This window comes from Labeo rohita, chromosome 18 (genome assembly GCF_022985175.1).
Source record: "Labeo rohita strain BAU-BD-2019 chromosome 18, IGBB_LRoh.1.0, whole genome shotgun sequence".
NCBI lineage: Eukaryota > Metazoa > Chordata > Actinopteri > Cypriniformes > Cyprinidae > Labeo > Labeo rohita.
The window spans coordinates 17,655,691-17,680,767 of record NC_066886.1 but is presented as its reverse complement, the minus strand read 5'-3'; the positions used below and the strand labels follow the sequence as shown (position 1 = coordinate 17,680,767).

Sequence of the window (25,077 nt, the reverse complement as noted above, 5' to 3'; positions counted from 1 at the left end):
TATTTTTATATTTTATATTACATTTATATATATGTATGTACATTAGTATAAGTTCTAGTAATTTTTCTATGTGCTCTTGACATTTTATAATCAAATATAATATCAAATATAATATTTAATAACAAAGTTTTTTTTTAATTAAGTCAGTAAAAACTTGCTGTCAAATCGATTAATCACGATTAATCGCATCCAAAATAAAAGTTTGTGTTTACATAATATTTGTGTGTGTACTGTGTATATTTATACGTATTTAACCCTAACACACATATATTATGTGAATACAACTTTTATTTTGGATGCGATTAATCGCAATTAATCGATTTAAACAAATATACACAGCACACATATATATTATGTAAACAAACTTTTATTTTGGATGCGAATAATAGTGATTAATCGATTTAGACATAAATATACACATTACACACACATATTACGTAAACAGAATTTTATTTTAGATGCAGTTAATCGCGATTAATCGATCTGACAGCATGTTTCTTCTGACTTAATTAAAAAAACTTTGTTATTAAATATTATATTGATCTAATATTTATATTTTAATTTATGCAAGCTTTATTTCAAATTCCAGAAATTATATTAATAGTTTTAGTTAAAAATAAGACCTTTTTATTGCAAGTTTATACTTCAGTGAACATTCCTCAAGGTGAGCTTACACTGTAAAAAACAATTTGTTGAATCAACTTAAAATAATTTGTAACCTGGCTGCCTTAAAATTTTAAGTTCAGTCAACTCAAAAAAAGTTTATTCAACTTGAAATGTTAAATTATACTAAGTGACAACTTAGATATTTGAGTTGAATCAACTTAAAATTTTAAGGCAGCTGGCTTACTTACCCATCTGTTAAGTTTAGCAAACAGAAATATCTAAGTTGTTACTTAGTACAACTTAACATTTCAAGTTGACTAAACTTATTTTAGTTGACTGAACTTAAAAATTTTAAGGCAGCAGGGTAACAAATTATTTTAAGCTGACACAACAAATTGTGTTTTTTTTTTTTTTTACAGTGTATTCATGAAAGTAAATTCCTCTATAGCCATATACTTTAAAGTCTTGGCTGTAAAAAAACTGTTGGCATTTTCATCATTTGGACACATGCTGTCACACTGTATAGGGCAAGTTGTCACAAAACAACCTGCATTTAGCTAATTTAAACAGATTGTAATCGTACTTTGGACATTCTTGAGACAAACCCCTTGTGACAACATCTCTGTGTGACAACTAGCCCTTTCCTTCATATACTAAGGTTATATAGAGCAAACCATTAGAACATGGTAGAGCTATGGCCTTATGAGCTCTGACGCATAGAGCCGCCAAAAATGGTCTTCTCAATACTAATACATTTACAGTGTTACATATCAAAACTGAACAGGACTACACAGGACATGACAGAGCATGCAGTCGCTTGATTTCTACAAAAACAACCAGCACAGAACAAAATGTATTGTGAACTGGTGTAGCATTTGCCCGGGGGAGCAAACACTGCATCACATCCCATTAGGATCTACACATGAAATACATGTAAGGTCACACCTGTCATGGTTCCTCCCTGTGCACAGGGCCCTGCAGGATGAATAAACATCTCCTAAAGACTACAAGTTCTCAGGACGCTGAATGACAGAGGTTCGGACCTTATCTGGGCATCAGGATGCTCTGCCTTCAGACCCCCCCACGCCACTGGCCTTGAGCTAAGCTCATTATGTAAAACACAGCACAGCATGAGGGCCACATCCTGGTGACTAAACCCACATTGACGATGCACTTCATGTTTTGAAACATCTATTTTAAGCTGACTCTGTCTCTGCTCAGAGGACAGACGTCGGGCGGAGAAATCTCCGGTGACATTGAATCAACCCTTCCTGGCTGCTTTGTTGACGTCCCTCCACAACACAGGTAGCCCACTTTTGACTCTTTCTAGAGACGAGAAATATTGCAAAGATTGCACTTGAAGTCTCTGGGTTTTAATAAATAATACCTTATACAATATTTCTAAGCTAATAATGGACCTGAGATCCTGTGGCACACATGGTGCATCTATATTTTACTAAAGTTAAGGGAAGGGAATCATATATACGCTCCATTAAATGCACTGGTTTACGTTTGGTTGTCCAGAGAAACAATCCTTAAAATCTTTAACTATATATATCGTCCAATTAATCTAATTTGTAAAGTAACGGCCTAAATGATTAGATAAAAACTAGACAGACTTTCATTGGCTGCGAGGCAACTTATCATCCCGCCGTTGCATGTCTATTTCATTATAATTCAGAAGACTTGCTCGGCGCACTCGAAAGTAATTGAGGCGATATTTTAAAACTGTAGCGTTAGCAGCTTTTTCTAAGATGTTTTTAAAATGTGATGATTTGTTCATGCATGAATATGGAGGATTTTCTCGCTTCATGCTCTCGCATCAACAAACTGAGCGTATGCTTATTTAAATTCCTGCCTAAATTTTGCCCATAGACGCTAATGAATTCCAATGAATATTCCCGGGTTTATATTTAGTCAGATGTAATTTCTTCTGACCCGTTTTTAGAAGTAAAAACTGGCACTTTGAGTAAATACTGATTAATTATTGGCCCTCTGTGGATGTTTTTGCAGTGACAGGATGACCTGAGATGAATTAGCATGGCATGTTTAACATATGAGATAATCTTGTTTAAAAAAGTTAAATAAAGTGGTCAAACTAACTGTCAGAGTTTGTCTACTCAAAAGTTTTGCATGAGGGCCCAGATGAACTTGTATCACCTCACTTTTGGCCCCATCAGTAATGGCTGTCCCCCTCAGTGCTTTCCCATCTCAGATGGCCCATCATCCACGCCACGATCAATCCCTCAAAGTGATGTGCCATTAACCTTGCCATCGTGATGGACTTCTGTGGCCAGTGGCTGTAGCCCAGCAAGTTTTTCGGTTCGGAGTTTGATAGGAAAATAATGAGTGGAATCCCTGTTGTAATCTTTACCAGTGGGAGGAACATTTGCAAGATCCACAGGCTCTAAAACGCTTGAATTACTTGACAGGGTACACTTCGCTGAAAGCCACCGTTTAAAACCCTGTGGAATAGGAATGTCAATCCCAGTTTCCCCAAGAGGTAGGCAGCTAATTTTCCTCTCAGTACAATTATATAAGTCAATTATGTGAATACGAACAAGCAGGAAAAGAATGAACTGTGTTCTGTGGGGTTCACATAGAGAAACTTCTACTGAATTTTTAAGTCAAAAAGTTCTATCAAAGTAACATTTGAATTAATGACTAAATTAATATGACTACAACAATAACAAAACCTATATACCTGCATATATACACTACCTGTCAAAAGTTTTTGAAGAGTAAGATTTTTAATGTTTTTAAAGACTTCTGCTCACCAAGCCCGCATTTATTTGATCCAAAATACCTCAAAAACAGTAATGTTGTGAAATATTTTTACATTTTAAAATAACTGCTTTCTGTTTTGATATATTTTAAAATGTAATTTATTCCTGTGATCAAAGCTACATTTTCAGCATCATTACTCCAGTCTTCAGTGTCACACGATGCTGCAAAAATCATTCTAATATACACTGATTTACTGTTCAAGAAATTATAATTATATATAATTCTTTTTAAACAGTTGAGTACGTTTTTTCAAGATTCTTTGATGAACAGAAAGATCCAAAGATCAGCATTTTAATAAAACACTTTTGTAACATTCACTATACCATTCAATCATTCATTTATTTTTGGCGGAAAGAAATTATAGAAATATTTTTTATTTAGCATGGATGCTTTATATTGATCAAAAGTGATGATAAGGACATTTATAATATTACAAAAGATGTCTATTTCAGATAAATGCTGTTTTTCTGAACTTTCTATTCATAACAGAAACCTGAAAAAAAAACTTACTCAGCTGTTTTCAACATAAAAAAAGAATAAATAATAATAAATGTTTTTTGAGCAGCAAATGAGAATATTAGAATGATTTCTAAAAAATCATGTAATGATGCTAAAAATTCAGCTTTTAAATTAAAGGAATAAATTACATTTTAAAATATATTAAAATAGAAAACAGTTATTGTAAAAAGTAAATATTACTATTTTTGCTGCACTTGCACTTGCTCAAATAAATGCAGGTTTGGTGAGCAGAAGAGACATCTTCAAAAAACATTAAAAATCTTACTGTTCAAAAACTTTTGACTGGTAGTGTAGATTATATATGTGTGTGTGTGTACTAGCATAATATAGCAATATACTTTGCATATTTATATGTATATGTACTTATAAATATAAACAGTACACACACATATATTATGTAAATACATACGTATATTTTGGACGTGGTTAATTGCGATTAATCGCTTTAGACATAATATTTTCAGCATTTTCAAACCCAAAATCAGCAAGTTTTTATTTTGGCGAGTTGTCTGCAAATGCGCTGCTGAGTGAAGCGTGTCAGTAAAAGTTTGGCGTTTCATTCCGGCTGCACATAGCCTAGATTTATGCTTTCATTTCGAATGGAAATCTCATACAGTATTACAGTTAGTCGATGTAAAACAGTAATTGTGCATTAACAGCTCTCAACCATGTCAGCATGCAAATGAGCAATCTGAACTTATTTACACAACGCATTTTTTTTTTAAATTATTATTTTGGTCCACTTATGTGCACCCCTGCTTATAAGGCCTTTTTGCAGCCATAAAATTGTAGTTTGCCATTTTCACACATTCATTCACTCACTCATCCAGAGCTTCAAACTATAACTGGTGGCATAAGTAGTAAACCTCATTTAACTAAAACTGTTACAGAACCTGTCTTATGGTCATCTCTACCAACAAAAAGTACATAATGTTCTCAAGGAGAATAATTTTAATGAATATTTTAAAATTTTCTTCAAAGCAGCACCTGTAGTTGTTCATTTGATATACTGAATAACACAGTTGAAATAGAAATTATGCTATTCAAAATTCGTAAAAAGGTTCAAAAAGGTTTTAAACTTCAGCTTTTAATACTGTTACGTGTGTAACTTGGATTATTACCTTAATATTTCAGTCAGTATTTTACCCAACATTAATTTTTCACAGCAGGACTTGGAGATTCCATATTGTATCTTAGATGATTTGCCAGGAACGCTAAAAATAGTGATGTATTTTATCTTTCAACAGCTTTTCCATTAGAAAATTTGATTTCTTTAAAGGATCTCATTTATTTCAAAAGCTACAGTACCTTTTTCACATGTGACAACACACAGACAAAAAAAAATTGCAGTTATTTTCAGTTTTACCCTTGTTGTTTTGTCCAAGAAATTGCTTTGCGTCAAGTATATAAGTATACTGCCTAAACTCTAAAATTGCGTTCTAGGAAGACAGATATCGAATCCAGGTTTTCAGCCTTCTCACAAACAACTTGTTTACTCTGTATAAATCAGAGAATTTGTTCAACTTCTGACTAGTTAAAACTATTTTCTAGGGCTTAAGTGTGCCAGTTCGCTTGACTGCACTGATGTGTTTTCGCCAGTGTCCACCGTTTGACACGTTATATCGTGCAAATGAATTTCATTTAATTTGCACTCAGCCAACATCACATTTAAATTGTGCTTTAAAGTTAGGCCTCTGTGGGATATGGCTGTGTGAAGCGTGTAACTAATGTTCCATGAACAGCACGTCGTTTGAGCTTCCCTCGCAATGCAACTTCCTCTGGTTATTTAAATCCATCAGTGAGTCCTTAGCTGTCATGTAGGTCATGAAAGAGCAGAATGTCTCTTCTATCACCTGCCAAGCAAACTAGATTCTGATAAAGCCAGAATGTGTCCTCTCGAAACAGAGCTATTTTTTTTACAGACGCGTACATCGTGCTGGGTTTTATATCCTCTCGTAAGTCCAATTAAACTTGTAAAGCCTGTAAATTTGTAAGCGAGGCATTTCAAAAGCTTTAAACCAAATAATTGGCTGCCTTTAGAAAGACTAAACTAAATATAAACTCACTTCGGCAATTAAGATTCCCATTTTCTCTTACTTCAAAAGTTTATTTAGTCATCTACTCATTCATTCTGCAATTTCTGACAGCCGCATCAATAATGGGAGGGTTTGTGTTTGGAGATCTCTTTCAGAAATGCACTTGGTGCTTTCGGTTGTTTCGCACAGGCTGTTTTTGTACGCCGAAGAGCGTCAGCCCACCTTGGTCCTCTGGGAGCCAGTCCTGTTTGCTGTGTGTCTGATGTAAATGTCAGGCTCTTCGTACGTATGTTGCTCTGTTGTATTGAGCATGAATAGCCTCGGGGGAAGTTATGTCACTATCGATCTGGGGATATTTTCTTCACGCTGATGTCCTATTCTTTCTGAATGCAGTTTCAACACAGTTTCGGCACTCTTGTCGGATGTGCTCACAAGGTGGCCCTGGGAGGAATGGTCTAGAAACGTGGGCATAGTTAAAGAAAAGAACCAGCAGGAGCCGGGACTCACCCGGGGGGCTCGGTAAACTTACAAGATGGCTGAATAATTACTTGAAAAAAGACACAACAAGGTGTAAAATAAACTAAAACAGCTAAATCAAAACCATTTTATGAGTACAAAATAATTGGAGAATTCCAGCATACGTCACCAGTGAGAAGTCTGCTGTTTTTACAGGAAGTTCGAATTTTGACATTTTTTATTTAAAATTAAAAGGTTAAAACATTAAATAAACAATTTTATATGGGTTTTATTTTTTTTTAAGTTTTTTTTTTTTCAGCTACATATGATTCACTTTCTAAATACCCCACTTCATTAAGCACATATCAAACCTCGAAAAAAAAAAAAATTTTTTTCCACCTCATACATTAACAACCTTTTATTTATTTATTTATTTATTTTATTTTATTTTATTTATTTTTCAGATTTAAATAGCTTTTTTTTTTTTTTTCAAAACATTTTTTAATTTCATAACAGACAAAATGGGATTGGTTTAAAAAGGATTTTACACAGAACTTGTTATTTTTTTATATTTTATATATTTCTGTATATATATATATATATATATATATTTTTTTACATTTAAAACACAATATTATTGTTTTAGTCTTTAACATCTAAGATAGTAATCAGCAAAAATGCTTTTGTTTTGTGTGTTTTTTTTTTTTTTTAATATTAATGTGACAAGCTGTGACGGGGTTGCAGTCTGTAAAACATTTGAAAGGACAGACTGCCATTGATTTTAATTTTTGTTGTTAAAGTTTTGTTTCTCTCTCATATTGTCTGGGTCAACATATCTACATGGCCAGCATTGTCTTTCTGCTGCAAATGTTTCTAATGTAGGATGCTTGTCGAAGTTTATGAGTTGTCATGATTTTGGTAAGTATATATTTACTGAAACCATGACTGATTTATTTTTATTTTTTCATTAAAATTACTAATAAATGAAGTAAATAACTCAACCCTGTCATAAGTTTACAACCCCATAACAATGAGAAATACATATATTTGTGATGGGGGTGATTGCGATGGGGTTGTGGTTTTTCACTCAAAATAGCTCATGTAGTTAGGAGAGTAGATCATATATGCCAGCAATAAAATAGGTACATTATATATACTTATGGATTAAAATAAAATGTTAAAAAATAATCATTTTCCATCTTAATTTTATGTGATGGGGTTGAGCTGTTAAGCTTGACCTCCCTGACTATTATATGCCTCTAAAATATGAATAACAGTATGATACTACTTACCATTTTCTGCACCACTATTAAAGACACCCGAATTATGTCATTTCTGGTAAATGATGTCACATATGAGCAAAGTCTAAATTATTATGGGCATAGAATGTTTAGTGTGACGGGGTTGAATTCAGAATGTTAAAGGAGAAGTTCACTTCCAGAACGAAAATTTACAGATAATTCACTCACCCCCTTGTCAATCAGGATGTTCACATCTTTCTTTCTTCAGTTGTAAAAAAAAATATGTTTATTGAGGAAAACATTTCAGGATTTTTCTCCATATAGTGAACTTCTATGGTGAAAAAACATGCAGCTGTGTCACTGCTCTGCAGGAAAGTAAAACATTGATATCGATTTTAAAAAGAACCATTTCAATAGAGACTTCTCAGGACCTTTAGCAAGTTCTCTTCAGGACCCTTTCTTTTGATGTTACAAATTGATTTGTCAGTGTGGGGAAGTTTATGCACCCAAGTAGAGTTCTGCCAAACACTACATAGCCTACAACAGGTGGCCTAAATATCAATGTCTTGGGGAAAATAAAAAATAAAAATATCTAAAAAACCCTACAAAAAGCACTGGCCTAAACCTTTTTAAAGTTGTATTTTTCCTTATGTAAGCTAAAAGTAACCATTTTAAACAAACAAGCCTCTTGTGTATATCCTGAGTGTTCCCAAACTCCAGCAGCCACTCACTGCACACAGAAAGCACTGGCTCTCTAAAGAGCAATGCACATTAAACTTCAAATGATCTCATTCCAACTGAGAATTTGGAGCACGTTTAAATTGGCTCCCATTATCAGAGTGACTCATTTCTTGTACGGGCTACGCAAGCCATTACCAGAATTCTCACCACAGTGTCAACCCAAACTGGCTGTCTAAATGTACCCAGTCCCATTTGGATAATGTGATATATATTTAAAGTTTTTTGCATTTTAAAACAGATAAGATTTTTTTTTTTAATAATGGGGGAAGTGATATAGTCTGTGTTGGTAATACTATCTGCTATCTGTAAGAATTATGCTTGAGATACCCTTCACAGGTAATGCGCCAATGTATTCAAACATTCATATGAGTTGGTCCTTGACAAGTTATTAAAGATAAGGACTATGAGGAGTCCCTCAGGATTCTAGTGTCATCCTTTATATTAATGATTTCCTGGAGAGAGAAACTTGTTCTGCAAAGAATTCATCTTGCCAAAGCTATGCTTTGTTTGATCGACATCCTCTTTGTTCCAAAGAGTTTGCATTTGTCATCCTCCAGTAACACAGGTAATGATCAGACTGCATGATAATCATATCCACTGTCACTCCAAAAAGTATGACATATTATACATTACTTCATTTTTCTTTCTCCTGAGACATTTTTTTCCCATTGACAATAGACTGTGATTACATGCCCCCTGAAGAATGGATATTATCTTGAGCTTTTATTGGTAATTATTAACACCTGTGCTCAATCAAATCTTTTTTTTTTTTTCATCAGAAATTCATCAGTGGAACACTGTGGGTATTGTAGCATTTTGTGCCCAGATGTAAAGCATAAAACGGCATACACAAGTCTAGTTTGCTAGTCTCCAAGTCAGGTTTGCTGGTTTTAGGGTCATTTGACCAGATAGACTGTTACAATGATCTGCCAGTAGGTGGCGACTAATCATGAGTCTTTATGAGTGAGTCACTGAATCATTCATATACACATTTTGTAAAAATATTCATAAAACAGTACACTGTAAAAAACAATTTGTTGAGTCAACTTAAAATAATTTGTAACCTGGCTGCCTTAAAATTTTAAGATCAGCCAACTCAAAAAAAGTTTATTCAAATGTTAAATTATACTAAGTGACAACTTTTGAGTTTGAATCAACTTAAAATTTTAAGGCAGCTGGGTTACTTACCCATCTGTTAAGTTTAGCAAACACAAATATCTAAGTTGATACTTAGTACAACTTAACATTTCAAGTCGACTAAACTTATTTTAGTTGACTGAATTTAAAATTAAGGCAGCAAGGTAACAAATTATTTTAAGCTGACTCAACAAATTGTGTTTTTTATTTTTTACAATGTAGGCAAAAAGTACCTTGGTGGCCTATAATATTTCCGTCAAGATTTAAAGTGTGCTTCCTATGGTGCCACGGGAGAGGATTTATGAATGCAACTGACACCATAAGTCACATGACGTTGATGAATGTAGTACCTCCAGATTACATTTATACTATAACATTCATACTATATACAGTAGAATGCAATTTTTTAATAGTCGCAAGGTAATTCCTTCCAAAAGAAGCACCAACTTAGAGAGCATGCAATTTCAGACAGTCAATGACTGTTCTTAAAAGTAATTTACTAAATCTTTCATTCAGCTGATTTGTTCAAAGCAATTACTTATGTCATGCAACAGCTGTATGTTCTTAAGGTTGAGTGACAGAATATTTCATTCAACTGATTCATTCAAACCACTGATTCATTCAGGAACAAAAATGAGTGTCCTTGAAAGTGAGTCACTGAATCTTTCATTTAGGAACAAAACAAATGGCCATGCTTAAGAGAGAGTAATAGAAATTTGCAGTGACTGTCATTTTGAGTGAGTCACTGACTAATTTACTCAATTGGATCTTTCAAAAACCATGATTCATTTAGTACCAAATACCTTATATATAACTAACATACTTCATCAAACAAAAAACATCATTATTGTAAAAAAAAAAAAAAAACCTAATTAAAATATTTAAAAATATGATGAAAAACTGATTGCACAACTGCCTGGATGGTAAAATCCATTAAACAGAAAAACAAAGAAAAGGGTCTTTAAAACATTTGAGCTTTCATGGCGAGTCCTGGATTCAGCACTCTGTTGAGAATGTCTGTGTTGTTCACTGGGTTGTCTGAACTTATTTCCTGATGAATCAATAACCCTGAGTAAGAAAAATCTAGGCTCATCAACCCAGAGTTCAGGGTTTATGTGACATTAAGTTAACTCTTCTTTTTGGAATTACCCCCAGTTTATTCTGCTTTGGTGTTGTTTAGAATTTTTTTTCATTTCAGAGCAAAACCAGGCTTAAAGCTGCAAGCAGCATTGAAAGGGCCCTCGCACCCGGAGCCACCTTCATTCTGTGGTCTTAGGAAAACAGTGAACAGTGAACAATATGCATTTAAAGTAGTAAAAACAGGAGGAATGTGTGAAAGTTATTTATATGTGCCAAACTTCCTGCTGCCAGCTGGTGGCGCTTTGACTATAATTGAATATCAGCATGTACTGTATATGTCTTCAGGCCAGGACTTTCATCAAACATGTGAAGTTTGGTGCAGATTAAACATGGTATGTTCCAGTTAATGTAAAACATGACATATCCTGTTTCCAACAGGCAGTGCTATGATTATAACGGAATACTGACCTTTAGATGTTTTCAGGCCAAATTTAGGGCAGATTGAACATTGCATGTTTAAATTAGTGTAAAACTTGACAGTTTCTATTACCAGCAGGCGTGTAGATGTCTTCAAGCCAGGACTCTTACCAAACATGTGAAGTTTGGGGCAAATCAGACATGATGTATGGCTGAGTTACAACAACTTCCTTTTCCATGGCGAAACATTGAATTTTGTCAGGCTGCCATGGACACGCCCTTTAACGAAAACTCAATATCTTCGCAATTTAAAGGGGTCGTCGGCTGCCCATTTTCCACAAGTTGATATGATTCTTTAGGGTCTTAATGAAACGTCTATAACATGCCAAAATCAGCTCTGCAAAAATCATCCTGTTCCAGTTAAGGTTGCTTTAAATGTTAATGAGCTTTGCTCGCCCCGCCCCTCTCTACTCTCTGTGGAGCGACAAGCCTGTTTACTTTAGCCGTGTTTAGCCATGAAACTTGCTAACTAGCACATTATTAGGAAAGGCGATTGCAAAGATTTATTAAAAAAACCCTTATACTGACTTCTGCTGTAAGTGAAGCTGGATTACGAATGAATCGCGCGAACATAGACGCATTTGTTTAGATCGGGAGGCGCATGACGGCCATGTCAATCAACTATCATGGAAGCAGCCTCTGTCGGTGTGTTCAGAATGAAACGTTACTGTTTGGGGCAGATCAGACATTGTATACCTTATAACAACTTCCAATTTCATGACGAAACATTGAAATTTGCCAGGCTGCCATGAGAACTCCCTTCAACAAAAACCCAAGGTCTTCACAGTTTAACATGGCAAAGGCCTTTAGATTAGACTGATCAAATATATTGTTGATGTCATTAAATATCTAGGAGGAGTTCGTTACAGCATACAACATGCAACTTCCTGTTGCCAGCAGGTGGCACTATGACTATAACTGAATATGGGAAAGGGCATGTGTTCAGGACAGGACTCTTATCAAATATGTGAATTTTGTGGCAGATCAGACAGAGTTTTAACAACTTCCAGTTTCATGGCGAAACATCGAAATTTGTCAGGCCACGAACACGTTCTTTAACGAAAACCCAAGATCTTCGTAATTTAACATCACAAAGAGCTTCGGTTTAGACCAGGTATTGGTGTTTTACATGAGTCTACCGAATTTCGTACATGTACGTGAAATGTAGCTCGAGGGGCACTGTATAGGTGGCGCTATCAAGTCATTTTGCCACACCTAATTCTAAAACCTATACCAAACGGAATTTTCCACTACTTCTGGTGCGTTTCATGAGTTTTCAAGCACATTTAGGCCCTCCAAAATGTGATTTATTTTGGACATCATATCCAAAATTGTCCCACCAGGAATATAACAAACCAAGCGCATGTTTTTCTTGAACTAAAACAGTCTGACAACAACACTGCATAGTTATACTACAGAACAAAACATCACTCGGTGTTGCCTACATGATAGCTATGACTCATCATCCTCATCCTAATGCAGACGACACAGTCAAAGAATTTCACAGGAGCTCTACAGCGATGGATCCATGCATATACACTCAAAACCCATCGCGATTACAAGGAGTTTGCTCAATGATTTGGCTCTAAACAAACACATTTGTTCAGTATTTGGTCATGGTGTGGAAATCAGACACAGAAATCCTCAGTGGTCTCCTCTGTCCCAGTACAGCTGCTGTAAAACTTTGCTCTAAATGAACTGCTATAAAGAGCCACCCGTTATACGACCTTCCAGTTTTACTAGGCCATTTCTAAGGTTAAGTGACTCATAATGTTTACAAAAGCTTAATGTTATAGAATTTAATTTATTTGACGAAAACGTCCAGTAGCATTGTGCTAAAATAAATAAATAAATAAATAAATCTATTCTACGCTTATGCTTGTTTGGTTGGAGTCTCAAAATCTTGTTATGCTTCATTTTCATCATCATTTTATCTAGTTAACATTCGCTTTCAACTTAATGGCTGAAGCCACTTATCCTTAGAAGAAGAGGCATGCATAATTAATGGTATAATAATCATTAAAAAGATTAGGTTATTGATGCCGCTCTATACATAATCTATAATTGCTTATTTCTTTCTCATAGAAAATGGCCTGAGAAGTTAACACCCTTTCTTGATTATCCCCTTTGATGAGTTCTCAAGACTAAGTGCCAGGTGCTGTACCATATCCAGACAAGCTGCAGTTTCCCTGCCAACAGTGGGCAAGAGAATAATTAACTCTGCGTCCCAATTAGAGAGACACAATCCTGGGAGAGCACTGAAAGACGTGAACCAAATAAAGTAGAGTATACTCAACAGGAGCGGCCCGAAAAGCCCAGATAAATACATTAGAATGAGAAAGGAATCAGATAAAAGACACAGTAAAGAATAGAGGGCAAGAGGGACGCAAATCTAAGGCAAATGAAAAGAGTCTGATGGGATAACAGCTCCAGTAATGACCATTTCATTTATTTCTGCCCTCGGTTTCGCCTTCAAAGAGCTCTGCGGTTGTGATACGAGCTTACTTGCTAAACACTGTGCGGCAGAAACCACATTATATACTGCCTAGCCGACTAAAGCGTCGCAAGTGAAACGCTAAGCGTTATTACACAATAAATTGTGTTTTAAAAACTCATGATGCATGTTTAATTTAATCTTACATCAGCATCAGGGAAACAACAAAGGTTGTTTTCCATATTCAATCCAACTTTTGGCAATTGCACCAGTTGAGTTTAAAAAAATGTCACACTTAAAACTGAAGGTCACGTCAAAAGCTTTTCATTGTGGGAAATCGCACTGGATATACAGTCAGTGCGCTTGTATACTGCTCATTTTAAGCTGACTATACTTTTTTCTTCCTGACAAATAATACATTGATCTTTTGGGTTATTTTTAATAAAGAAACAGACAGAAAGACCAAAATACCACATAACAAATAAGTTAAATCTGTGTTTTACACAAACACCCAATTAATGCCACTGAGAGGAAAGACTAAATCAATTATGTAGTAACTAATCATGAATTCTATTGGCAAAAATCTGCTTGTGAGTTATTTATTACTGTAGGCCTCTGGGGTGGCCTGTTTTAATAGGGTGAATTGTCTATCTTGATTTAGTAAGATACTTTCTCTTTTTTTAACCGTATAAAGGTGATTCTAAATCCAATTAACGCTAAATCTCATCCTCGTGAGATGTTTAATGGGTTAGAAAAACTGCATGGAACAGGACACAATTTATTATCATTTGAGCATAAAGGAAAGATGGTTAATAGTACATTCAGTCATTTTTAAATATGCTGCATGTGATTCCAGCGCTTGAATGAATGTTAATGATTAATAATAGCTTGGATATTAGTTAAACCTGCCATTGGTTTTTAAGAAAGAGGAATGAACTCATTTACCAAGTTAATTTGTTTAATTTGCTGCAGCACTGCCCTCCAAGGAAGTGTTAAACCACAAAACACATTCGAAATAATGTATAAAAGTCTCTTCGGAATGCAAAGAGCATGGCTTACCTGACAGCTAACAATATATTGGTTCAATCCATTATGAAAGTGCCCTCAAACACCTCTTTATTTAAACAATGTTTTATGAAAATGAGTTAATAAACTTGACTACACAATCAAATGATGGCCGGAGACTACAGAAGCACAATATCAGTGAGTTTGAACCTAACCTGACACCATTTGCAGGACTCAGGCTTGTTTTGACAGATCTTTACAACGTTCTGAAGGATTGAGGTGACAGACCTCGTTTTACCTTATATTATCTGGCTCGCACCTGCATGCAGCCGGAGTTTGGCCTTAACATCTCTGTTGTCAGCGTGTAATGTGATATAAGCTGGGCAGTTCGCAGCAGAACACGAGATTGGTAAGTCCATGGCAGACAGGAAGTCAATATCTAAACAGCAGTCGAGCTCGGACCGGCCGCAAAAGGACAGACTTGGAATAAGAAGAAAAAATTAGAGGGCAAAATAAGAAGGACAACTAAGAAAGTAGTTTCCATCTGATTCACTGTTAATTGCAAATAATGCTGTGTTAGGTCCTCAACAAATCAGGCTGTTGTTTTCGATTCTTATTCAGTTCATCAGCCCATTGTGATTTAGAGGAGAACAGCACATGCTCTGACTCATTTAGATCACCTCTCATCAATGCACTGAGGCAGAAGCTCACCCAGCCACCATAAGTCATCAGTGAAATCAGTGGCATTTATTATTTTTTGGATTGCATCCCTGCTGATTTCCATGAAAGCGCAGCTGTGCTGCCTTTTGTTCTTTTTGATTTTGTTTTTGGGCTGGGTGATTAAAAAAAAACAATCGATTCAGGCCATTGCTGGACCATTGGAAAGGTCGCTGCTCTTTAGACAGCCCTTATACTGAACAACCTGAAAACACTGATAATTGACCCAGCCAGTTAATCCAAATGACCCCAATTTAGATAGATTGTTGAAATGTTTCGCATGTTCCAGACAGGCTTCTGATTTATTAGTGGTGTGAATTTTCCAGTGACCTGTAGTTGGCGACAAGTGACTTTTATGAGTGAGTGATTGAGTCATTAATTTAACCAATTCCTTCAACATATGAAGTCATTAATTAACTAAACTAGCACTGTAGTCTTTATAAAAGAGGCACTGAATTGTTCACTCAACCAACTCATTCCAAAACACCAATTCATTCAGAAGCAAAACTTAGTTTTAACTTTTTACCATATAATGCAGAATCAAAAAGTAAAGTAAATGTAGGTCAGTACACATAAATCAAAACATGAAATGGACTAGTGTCTGTGAATATTAAGCAGCAAAAATACCACAATAAAAAAGCGGTGATTTCAGCCTCTGCCGCGTCAATCATCATATCATATACAAAAAGAAACTTAAGGTCTTCACGGCAACTCGTCAAAATAAAAATTTGGTTTGACTTGAAGAAACTGTGACAGAAATATATTACTTATTGTAATGATAGTACTACAACTAATAAAACTATTTTTATTTAAACATTATTTTTTAAGGAATATTTACCAGAATTTATTTGCCAGAAAAAAAAAAAAAAAAAAACATAAGGTCTTAAAAAATTTACTTTTTGTTAAACTTTTAATAAATAGCTGTTGAATTGTGCAAGTTTAATGATTTCAATTAATTAGACATGCACTTTGGTAAATTTCTATTTATTTATTTATTTAACCAATAGAACAGAGTCTAGGAAAAATTAAAATGGAAAAAAATGGAATACAGAAAAAATAAAATGGAAAAAATAATAATAATAATAACTGAATAAAACTGAAATTGGGGAAAAAAATCAAAAAAAAACTAAAATTGTTTTAATGATACAAAATGTTCAAACCGTGAAAAAAGAAATAGTTTGTATGTCATATTTAATTTTTATTCCATCATTATTCATTTGTATCTTATAGTTATGACTTCCCCTACCAAAAAGAAGTATACTTCAGGTTTATTTTATTAAGTATACTTAAGTAAAGTTTAAGTATATTTTTAAGTATACTTTATGTAGTAAGTATACAAATATCAGTGTACTAGTAGTACTTTTAAGTGTACTATTTCAATACTCCTTGGGACTAAATTGGCCTACTTTCTAGTATATAAAAGTATACTTTTAGGTATACTTTAAGTATATGAACATCTGAACATACAAAAAAAAAAAAAAAAAAAAAACAGGGTATCTGTTTGTAAACAAAAACATTTTATTCTAGCTTCATGCATTATTTTTTTTATAAACATTTGAATGTTGCATAAATAATAAATAAATAAACAAACAACATTTTGAACAATAAAAAAAGGACTATTCATGATACTCAAAACGTAGATGGAGTTGATCAACACCCTTAAAGCTTGACAGTCATTTTTACCTCTTCATGCTTAACAGTATATCAAATGTGACTTTTTGTGTCATAATTATATTAATAATTTCTACTTCTAACCTCATCATTATCCTTTAAGCATGTTTTTTCATTCCTTATCTGATATGGGCTTCCACAGGCTATTTTCACATTCTGACAGTCAGAAGTTGATTTTTAATCTAAAAATATCAGTTTCCTTTACGTTTAGCTCTGAAACTAAAACAAATTTTTCAAAAACAAGTACAGGCTTCACAGCCCTAATAGGACTGCAAAAGACCGCAAGAAAAAATGATGAATTAAACATACACCACCTAGAGTGCTGTAGACTAATGCAATTGAGAAAACGTCCTCTCCACCATCGACCCAGCTTGTCTAGAATTCACCTGCAGTGCATCCTCATCCTCTTCATTTAGTCAAGCCTTAGTCTATTGATATCATCATTTCTCTCACTTCACCAGAGGCTCTCCAGAATCATAATTATGACAGCACTTGGGCTCGGCCTAGGATTGCGCTTCCGAACGCTGTCAGTAATAGGTCATTTAACCGGCTTCGCTCGCTGCGCTCCGCCTCAGCCAATCAGACGCCAGAACTGTGTCAGTCCCTGCCTCCAGGCTCAAGCTCACCTCTTCAGACTGACATTTATGGGTTTGAGACGGAGCCTGGAGGACCATCACGACTAAGACGAGTCTTAAAGATGGACTCGTGTTGAGTGGGTTTTATTTAGTTCTTGCGAAAGGACCTAAAGGCTCGGAGGCAACAGCTGTTCCCGCAGCTAACTGTGACTAATGTTGCAAAGCTGTGGATGTGGAAGCGAGGAATGGAAAGCCCTATACCTTCTGTTATGATAATCCTACAGCAATGCTACAGTACAGCGAGTGATGATTTGTGCGGTGCTGCTTGTTGTAAAGAAGCCAGTATGCAATGCATATTGACATTGATGAGCTCAAACATAAATCTGCCAAAAGAATGACTAACATATTCCTAAACGTTCATATAGTTTTACATGTTTATGGATCGCGTCATGTTTCCGCCTTGGTCCGTGGGTTAGTATTTGACCAGATACGCCTATCTAGGTCAGTGAAGGAGCGGAGGAGTTCCCATGGCAATGTGGTCGTGTAAATTTAGTCATCGACCTGCGTGCGCCTTTCTCTCTGCCACCAGCGTTGAACTCTGGCTCTCGTCCGTTTGTTTTGAGGACAAAGCGTGTGTCATCATTGATGAGGTGGTGGATGTTATCAACACAGGCGTGTAGGTAATATCACCGCTGATTATTCTAAACTCAGAGGTCATATTTGCGGATGCTGTAACGGCTCAAATAATTCTCATCGCTTTGGACCTGTAGCCCTCAGAGATTGTGACACACAGCTGCAGTTGTGTTTCTGACCCTGCACGTTTCTGGGTCAGCGTGCAGTTATCAGTTTTGTAGTTCTGGCATAAGCGAGAGTATTGCAGCATCCCGCAGCGTCTCAGATAGTGTAGGCGGGACTTTTCTTACTGTGGCTAAATATCCAAGTTGAATCATGACCTCCAAGTCTGACCCAAATGCAACAACCAACACATTAGTAAGATCTGAAGCTGCACGCTCTTACGCAACCCCATCATTAGAAAGCGGGACCAAATTCAATGCGATACAACTGTGAAAGATATTACTGAGGGAAAGCGGCTGAAATTAAATCTGATACCTGTAAGGCAAAGAATCCTTTTAGTCATTTGATTTGCCTCTCTTACTTAAATTGCAAGAATATCATCGTTTCTGCAAGTAAAATGTCTTTTAAATCACATTAGAGTGGAAACAACAGAGAATGGTTAATTTTTTTGGAGACAACACAGTACAGGTTCTAACACCTGTATGGTTTCTCGTAATGCAATGATGTTTGGAACGGGGCAGCCAAGATTGGTTTTCTTATAAGGAGATAACACCAAGACCTTGCTGAAGGCTATGGCATGTTAAATCCAATTTTCAAACAGGGGGAAGCTAATGGATTGTACGAAAAACAAAGGAAGACAATCATTTTGGGATTAGAGAGCCTCCTGTCAGATGCAAAAATCTGTCCGTATAAATCATTCCATTCCACATCCATAAAACCAATCATGAACAGATACAAAAAAAGCTTATGAAAGCACAAAGCCTCAGTAGAGACACTTTATGCCAAGTTTCCACTGGCAGGTCGACAGCTACCTGTGAGGTAACAAAGATCGGCAGGTTTTAGGATGGAAGCATACATAACACGCTGGGAGATTTGAGCAGGTGCCATTGGAGGTTAAGCTGATTAAGACTGTCCTGCAATGCTGGTTTTGTCAAGAGTCCAGCACAGGTATTAAAACAACAAACAATCATATTTTGACAATACAATCTCATGAAAAAAGGCAACTTTTTTATATTTTGGCAAATTGGTGGTAATGGCAAATACATATGAATTTGTATGATTTGAGTCTTCTGAAAAAAAAATATATGATAAGAACATAAGCATGAAGGTCTAACCCTACACCAACTACACCCTTTTCCCCAACTACAACTAAGAGACTAAGAGAGAGTTAGAGAATCTTTAAAGAACAATACAGGGTTCTTTGTATGGCTACGGTGCTATATAGCACCTCAACCACTCAAGAACCGCTGAAGAACCACTGAAGAACCATACTGGGCTTAACAGGTTCTTTATACAATAGCAGTGCTGTAAAGCACCTCAACCACTCTAAAGAACCACTGAAGAACCATATACTCTTAAAAATAAACGTTACTTATTGGCATCAGTGGTTCCATCACAACCTTAAACATTCATGTATTCAATATTCAACCTTTCAAGTGCAAAAATTTTAAATTTTTAAAATGTTCTTCAAAAAGGTTATTTTAAGAACTGTTCACTGAAGGGTTCTTTGGGAAACAAAAAATGGTTCTTTCTATGCCATCACTGTAAAAACACCACTTTGGAGCCTTTATTTTTAAGTGTGTACCGGGCTTAACAGGTTCTTTAGATGGTAGCAGCGCTATATACTGTAGCACCTCAACCACCCCAAAGAACTGCTGAAGAGCCGCTGGAGAACCATACAGGGCCTAACAGGTTTATTATACAGTACCTCAACAACTCCAAAGAACCACTGAAGAACAACTGAAGAACCATACTGGGTTTAACAGGTTCTTTATACTGTAGCGGTGCTATATAGCCCCTCAACCACTCCAAAGAACTGCTGAAGAACCATACCGGGCTTAACAGGTTCTTTATACAGTAGTGGTGCTATATAACACCTCAGCCACCTCAAAGAACTACTAAAGAACTGCTGAACAACCATTCTGGGCTTTAAAAGTTCTTTATACAATAGCTGTGCTATATAGCACCTCAACCACCACAAAGAACCCCTGAAGAACCACTAAAAGACCATTCTTGGCTTAACAGGTTCTTTATAGGTAGCAGTGCTATATAGTACCTCAACCATCCCAAAGAACTGCTTAAGGACCATATTTGGTGTAACAGTTTCTTTATATGATAGCAGTGATATATAGCACCTCAACCACTCCGAAGAACCACTGAAGAACCATACCAGGACTAACAGGTTCTTTATACAGTAGCGGTGCTATAGCACCTCAACCACACCAAAGAACCGCTAAAGAACCGTTGAAGAACCATCCCAGGCTTAACAAGCTCTTTATATGGTAGCGGTGATATAATGTGTAGCACCTCTACCACCCCAAAGAACCACTGAAGAACCATACCGGGCTTAACAGGTTTAATCGGTAGCACCTCAACCACCCCAAAGAACCACTGAAAAAACAGATATTTGAACCGGTGTTAGTTCAGAGCTAGTGTTATTGCTGGTTCGGAGTTGATTCGACTGGCGTGCCTTCTAAGAACCAGTTTGTTTTTCCATGGGCTAGAGAGCTACCACAGCGTAGTGCCAAACACAAACACACTCGGCTTGCTTGAGATGCAGACCAACCGGTGCATGACGCCAAACCACCGCGAGAGCGATCGGAGAGCAGATGCCTCTTTAAGCTTTACAATTAATCTTGCGGTACTTCGACGGCACACACCAACCCATCCTCTCAGTGCCGATACATCCCGAACAAGCCTAATATCAACAATTGCAGACGTTGCATTGCTGTTGATGTTCATGGCCACCAGATCCTGACACAAACAGTTCTTACTTCTAGACCAACAATGTTTTGGTGCTACTTACGAACCACTTTTCCTGGTTCAGAGCTGGTGCTTTGGGTGTCGGAAGACAAGAAACCGATTTGAAACTAAGCTCTGGCTCTGAACCAGCACTCAAATGGCATTGGTGGAAAAGAGGCAATACTAGGCTTAATGGTTTCTTTATACAGTAACGGTGCTATATAGCACCTCAACCACCCCAAAGAATCACTGAAGAACTAATTTTTTTATGAGTGTAGGTGAGATATGACTGTCAAATGATTACCCAAAGGAATGGGCTTCCACTTCTGCCAGTCTTTCTTGACAAAACTGTCAGAGACAGCATCTCCCTGATATATAAATATGTACTCTAAGCACCTTAAGGGTCGATCTAATCAATAAGCCTGTGGGAGCTCACTGTCACATTAAATATGAGGCCGAAATGCTCTCGCTAAATAAATTGAAGGAAATGTCTACGATTTGCTCAGGAGGAGTTCAGACTTCCCAAAAGGGGAGGGAGCTGACAGGCGGTTACCCACTAATTCAGAGATCCTTGTCAATCACTGTTGGACAACAAATACATCACTCTCATTAGAACAACACCAACAGATATTTTTTTTATTTAAAAAGCAGTAAAATGGACTTAAACTTGACCAGTAAGAGGATTATTTTACCTCAAAAAAAAATCTGTCATTCTCATTCTGTCATTTAGTTTCAGGGTCATTACATTCAAACCCATATGTTTTTTTTTTTCCACTGGACATAAAAGCAAAGTTTTGAAGTGGCTCCTTTCAAAAAGCACCATGAAATAGTCGATATGACTTGCATTATATTGCATGACTTCTGAAGCCATATAATGGCTGTAGCTTGAAAACAGCTCTCAAATATGGGCTTTATGGTGCAGGCTGAATGTCTATAACATCAAACGTTCTAGCATATCTCATGATCAAACCAATGATGTCCAATCTGGTGACGATTTTCAGTAAATAATGGATACATTTCAGCTTGTTCATCACACAGAGCTAGGGCTTCAGAAGACTTGGAACATGCAGCCAGAGTCACATCAGCAGTTGTTACAGAAATATTTTAGAGACATAATGCAAAAACTCAGTGGCTTAAAAGAGGCATATGTGCAAGCTGCAAGTGGCAAGGAAAGTAGGCACTCCTGTGGACAGCGCACATCAGTGCTGATTGCAGCTCACAGCATTTCCTGATTATGCTCCCATGGGCTGACAGTGGCATGACTTCTCCTATAGTGTCCTTCTTTCTGTAGGGAACACCTGAGTACAGTCCCCTACTGGAGCGGAAACCGGCATGCGCCAACCTTTCCGAACCCCTGCCAAGGAACACATATGTCTGCCTGTTTGCTCACTAGCCAGACCTTGAGGCAAAGGGATAGATATCAACATGGAGTTTTAGCTGTATTTCTTTCTCTATTTTTATAGGTCTCACATGTAGCCCACAGAAAAGTGATTCAAAGGCAGAAGAAAGCATTCAGTCATACAGAACACATCTCACTGGAATGCTGCTGCAGAGTTTGGTCAAGAATGATAGGTCATGGTTGAATGACGCTGGACATGTTGTTATTCTGTCCTCAAGACATGTCTGCATGGTTATGTTGAACTGAGTCTTTATAGCTGAATCAAGGGATCTGTATAGGCCCTAGATCTGAACATTCTGAAATTGTAATATTACATATTGCATATACAATAGGGTAATTCCATGTCAAATAACCAAATTCCTGCCTCAAATTTTTGATTTTGCTAATATTTTTCTGGAGAAAGATCTGAAGAAAGACCTGTATAGTGATGAAAGCCAAAATATTAAATGTCATGGATGATTATTTACTGAGTAATCCACTATTTTGAAGAGATGGGGGGGGGGGGCTTTTTCAGTGGTCAAAAAAAAAAAAATTGGGTCAGTTTGAAAAAATATAATGATCCTTTTCTTTTAAAGAAGAATGTCTGAAGAACAAAATAATTTTGAAACTAGAGATGTACCTCATTTCTAGACAACTGCATTGAACATACCTTTCTGAGTGTCATAAATATAAATTTGTGTGCCTATAACTCAAAAAGTATTAAAGATATTGCAATCTGATTTTAGATTCTATCTCTACTCTATCTACCTTGTTTGCTTGTTTGCATAAATATATACATTTAGCTAGTTTGTGTTTTAAAAACAACAAAAATGACACAAGAAAACAAAACTAACACAAACAAATTTATTTTTTTGTTTGTAGTGTTGTTTTGTTTTACAAGCAACAAAACAACACAAAACAAATCTCGACAAAACAACAAAACAAAACCAACACAACAAAACAATATAAAACTCAACAAAACAAACACAAAACCAACACATTTTTGGTTTTGTTTGTTGTGTTGTTTTGTTTTACAAACAAAACAAGACAAAACTCAACAAAATGTAAAACCAACACAACAAACACTATGAAACAAAAACACTTCAAAATATACTTAATATTTTAGAAAAAAAAAGCTTAAAATAAAAGAGCTTAAAATAAATTATATTCATTTTATTTAAAAAGAATAGAAATTACATTGGCTACTATGCAGTTTATCTGACCTCCTGAGGCTGGATATGCATTTCATTTTAAAAACATTTTTTAAGGCCCTATCTTGCACCATACTTGCAAAAAGTGCCAGTGGCTAAACAGAGATAAACAGACATTACAACAGACCCACTTCGATCAGATAAAACTTTTCATTATGTTGTTTTATATTATGAATTCAGTGCAGTGCTGACAACACGGGTTCAATCACATAAGCAAGTGTGAGCTCAATGTAGTAAGAGCATCTGGGGAATGCAGATAGATGGCTAAGCAGGATTGGAGGAGATGCTTGACATTTTGCAACTCCAGGGACAGTAGCCTGCGGCACGTCCGCTCTTTAGTCCGCATCTGAAGATTATTCTCTTGATGCATTGATGCGGCATAGTCGCTGCTTTCCTTGTGTTCTTACATTAGCGTTATAACTTATAGACCAATTAGAACACACAGAAGCCACAGTGCGGCTATAAAGACACACATAGGCCTCTATAAATCTACTCTGGACCCAGAAAGACCTTTTGTTTTGATCATGGTCTGTGTCCTGCAGGGTTGCAACGTGTCTGTAAATTGCTACTTAGACGCTCGTAATTTCCATTCACCTTTAAAGCGCCTGCTATGCTAAACGACACAGCCGTGCAGTTCTGGGGTGGAAATAAAGAAGCTTACAGGCTTTACCTAGCAGGGGCCAACCATAGACAGCCAGTTTGGCAAATCCCTGCAAATACAACATCTGTGCTAATCAGGTTGCGTTGGAGGTTATGCTACATTATTGGTCCTATCCATTAGGTTAATAGGATTTACACTGTTATGTTAGCAGACTCTGCGCCGTCTGCTTTCAACCGGGGTCTGCAAGGAACATTACGGACCGCATTTGCATTACACAAAGCCCAGAGTGACTTGTGAAATCAAAGCCTCTCAATACAAACACCTTCCGCTAATCTCAGAAACTTTATTACTTCCATTAAACTTAATGAAAACATATAGATTACTGCATTGAAGGCCTCCAGGTATGAAACCCTAGCATGGTTGAATAAATCAAGATCATGAAACATTGTGAACGGGTTTATTCTCCAGCACTTATGAGCTCCAGCCTAAGATTCATACAGTATTGCACAGTTTATCAGCAGAAGGTCTCTTAAGAGATGAAATTACAATAAATGTCCAGATGTAATTTTATCTTTTGTGTGACAGAAGTATCTTTCAATTTTAATCAGGAAAATCTTCTTCAAAAGAAACTCATTTTGTGAGGTCAGCAAGTAGATGAAGAAACCGACAGTCATTGTCTTTTTATCAATACTGGAGAACGTATCAGGATAACGCTGGCTGTAGAATAGCTATTCTTTGCACATCATTTATTTTTTTCTCATTTCCAAGAGCCTCATTTCATTTTCAAAGCATCAATTTTCTTTACTTTGCCCTCATTTTAATTGCCGTTTTTGCCATCCCTTGTCTCCACTCAAGTGCAGTAATGAGA

General features: G+C 36.2%; 1 protein-coding gene across 2 annotated transcripts in view; it reads right to left on the bottom strand.

Moving 5' to 3' along the window:
- luzp2 (leucine zipper protein 2) overlaps positions 1-25,077 on the bottom strand; it is a 152,433-nt gene that overhangs the window by 80,313 nt on the left and 47,043 nt on the right. The gene's annotated exons all lie outside the window — the stretch shown is intronic.